Raw genomic sequence first — 3,386 nt, forward strand, 5'->3', positions numbered from 1 at the left:
ATCACAAAGGTTTGGGTTTGAACAGAAACTCATGATATTTAAAGTTTTACTTTAATTTAATCTTAACGCCTTTGGTATTTCCTGTTTTTTTTTCCTAAATGTTCATTCAGGGTTCAATCTAATTCCCATCATTATTTAAAACTTCAAAAACAGGTAACTGTAATGAATAGTACTAAAACAAAACATTTTGACATTCTGTGTTGCAAGATACAAGACAACTCTACAGTAAGAAAAAGAAAGGCGGGAGCCGGTGTCGCGGCTCGCCTGGTGCGCATGCGCAGGTCGTCGCCACCGGTTTAGGCTGCCGGCTCTCCGCCTGGCTTCTGCTCTCCGGGGCGGCGAGCTTCGGAGGGGATGGAGCTGCTGGACGAGCTGGACCTGCTGCTGCTGCTGCTGCTGCTGAGGCCGTGCCTCGGGTGGAGCTACTTCAGAAGAAGGCAGACGCTCTCTTTCCCGAGACGGTTCTGAGCCGAGGAGTGGATAACTGGTACCTGGTGCTAGCTGTAGAGACCTTGCAGAAAGAAAGAGGAGCAGAGGAGAAGCGCTTGCTCATCACGGTGTCCCGCGACCGAGAGCAGGAAGTTCTGTGCATCCTGAGAGATGGCTGGAGCTCGGTACCAGTGGAGCCAGGGGACATCGTTCACTTAGAGGGAGGCTGCACATCTGAGCCGTGGATAATAGACAATGACGTTGGCTATTTTATCCTGTACCCAGACATGCTCATCTCCGGCACCAGCGTAGGGAGCAGCATTCAGTGTCTGAGAAGAGCTGTCCTGAGCGAGACCTTCTGGGTCTCTGATCCAACCACTCACCAAATGCTGATCTGTACGATTCTCCACGAGGTCTTTCAGAGGGCAATAAGTGAGAGCTTTGCCCCAGAAAAGCTACAAGAGCTTGCTCTTCAAACTCTTCAAGAAGTAAGGCATTTGAAGGAAATGTATCGCTTGAATCTGAGTCAAGATGAAATAAGATGTGAAGTTGAGGAATATTTCCCCTCATTCTCTAAGTGGGCCGAGGACTTCATGCGTAAGGGCCCTTCGGCTGAATTTCCTCAAATGCAGCTCTCTTTGCCAAGTGATGGCAGTAACAGAAGTTCACCTTGTAACATTGAAGTAATCAAGTCGCTGGATATCGAGGAGAGCATCTGGTCCCCTAGGTTTGGACTGAGGGCAAAATAAATGTCACAGTCAGGGTCAGGATACATTGAGAGTGTAAAACGAAATATAAGATAATGCCACTGGAACTGAAAACTGGCAAAGAATTGAATTCTGTCAAACACTGAAGCCAGGTGGTCCTGTACACGCTGCTAAGCCAGGAGAGACGAGAGGACCCCAAGGCTGGCTGGCTTCTCTACCTCAAGACCAGGCAGATGTACCCTGTGCCTGCCAACCATCTGGACAAAAGAGAACTTCTGAAGCTCAGGAACCAGCTGGTCTTCTCTCTGCTGCACCAAGTGACCAGAACAGCTTCAGGGGAAGCAGCTCAGCTTTCGGCCTTGCCACAAATAATTGAGGAAGAGAAAACTTGTAAATATTGTTCTCAGATGGGCAGCTGTGCTCTTTATAGAAGAGCAGTTGAAGAATGGATAGATGATGCTTCCATCCCAGAAGGCATGCTGTCCAAAATCAAGGAAGAAACCCAGCACCTGCAGCTGGCACACTTGAAGTATTTCAGCCTATGGTGTCTCATGTTAACATTTTAGTCACAATGGAAAGACTATAGGAAGACGCACCAGAGTATCTGGTTAACGTCCGCCTCCGAGCTGGAGGAGAGTGGCAACTGCATTGGAAACCTGGTCAGGACGGAGCCTGTAGAGAGAGTTAGTGATGGACAGTACTTATATAATGTTCAGCGGAAAAATGGCCCCATGCCAGCCACCAATCTGATGGCAGGGGACAAGATTATTTTAAGCGGAGAAGAGAGAAACCTCTTCGCTTTGTCTAAAGGCTACGAGAAGAAGATTAACATGGCAGCCGTTACCTGCTTGCTAGACAGGAATTTGTCACCACTCCCAGAAACAACCTTATTTCGACTAGACCTGGAAGAAAGACACAGTGACATAAGTACCCCATTAAGAGATCTGTCCAGATTGATGGAGAACACAGACACCAGCAAAAGACTTTGAGAATTAATCATCGATTTCAGGGAACCTCAGTTTACAGCCTACTTCAGCTCCATCCTCCCACACAATGCGAAGGATACAGTGGCCAACATTCTAAAGGGTTTGAATAAGCCCCAGAGACAAGCGATGAAGAGAGTTCTTCTTTCAAAATACTACACGCTCATCGTTGGGATGCCAGGGACAGGAAAGACTACCACAATCTGTACCCTCGTGAGGACCCTCTCAGCCTGTGGGTTCAGCGTTCTGCTGACCAACTACATGCACTCCACCGTTGACAACATTCTCTTGAAGCTGGCCAAGTTTAAGATCGAGTTTTTGCGCTTGGGTCAGTCTCATAAGGTCCATCCAGACATCCAGAGGTTTACAGAGGAGGAGGTCTGCAGATCAAGGTCCATTGCGTCCTTAGCCCACCTAGAAGAACTCTACAACAGTCACCCTATCGTTGCAATAACCACCCAATATTCTCCTGGAAAACCTTTGATTTCTGTTTTGTATATGAAGCCTCTCAAATCAGTCAGCCCATCTGCCTGGGCCCACTGTTCTTTTCTCAGAGGTTTGTGTTGGTGGGGGACCATCAGCAGCTTCCTCCCCTGGTTCTCAACCGGGAAGCAAGAGCTCTAGGCATGAGCGAGAGCTTGTTCAAGAAGCTGGAGCGAAACGCGAGCGCTGTCGTGCAGCTGACCGTGCAGTACAGAATGAACAGGAAGATTATGTCCTTGAGCAACAAGCTCACATAGGAAGGAAAGCTGGAGTGCAGGTCGGACAGAGTGGCCAACGCAGTCCTAACCCTGCCCAACTTCAAGGATGTCATGCTGGGCCTGGAGCTTTATGGAGAACCCCTGGCTGGCTGGAGCGTTTGAGCCAGACAATCCTGTCTGTTTCCTTAATACAGATAAGGTCCCAGCTCCAGAACAAGTTGAAAACGGTGGCTTGAGCAACATCATGGAAGTCAGGCTCATCGTCTTCCTGACCTCAACTTTTATAAAGGCTGGCTGCAGCCCCGCAGACATTGGCGTCATTGCACCGTACTGGCAGCAGCTGCGGATCATCAGCAACTTATGTTGTGAGCGCTTCTGTTGGGATGGTGGAGGTTAACACAGTCAACAAATACCAAGGAAGGGGCAAGAGTCTCATCCTGGTGTCCTTTGTTAGGAGTAATGAGGATGGGACCCTTGGCGAGCTCCTGAAAGATTGGCGGAGACTCAAAGTGGCGATAACCAGAGCCAAGCATAAACTGATCCTGCTGCGCAGCCTGTCCTCACTG

The 3,386-nt window shown here is 48.9% G+C and overlaps 1 pseudogene; it reads left to right on the forward strand.

Annotated features, from left to right (window-relative positions):
• Window positions 1-354: 354 nt before the first annotated feature.
• The window catches only part of LOC116098611, a 3,646-nt pseudogene continuing 614 nt past the window's right edge, over window positions 355-3,386 (forward strand).

The sequence above is a fragment of the Mastomys coucha genome, unplaced genomic scaffold (genome assembly GCF_008632895.1).
Source record: "Mastomys coucha isolate ucsf_1 unplaced genomic scaffold, UCSF_Mcou_1 pScaffold20, whole genome shotgun sequence".
Taxonomy (NCBI): Eukaryota; Metazoa; Chordata; class Mammalia; order Rodentia; family Muridae; genus Mastomys; species Mastomys coucha.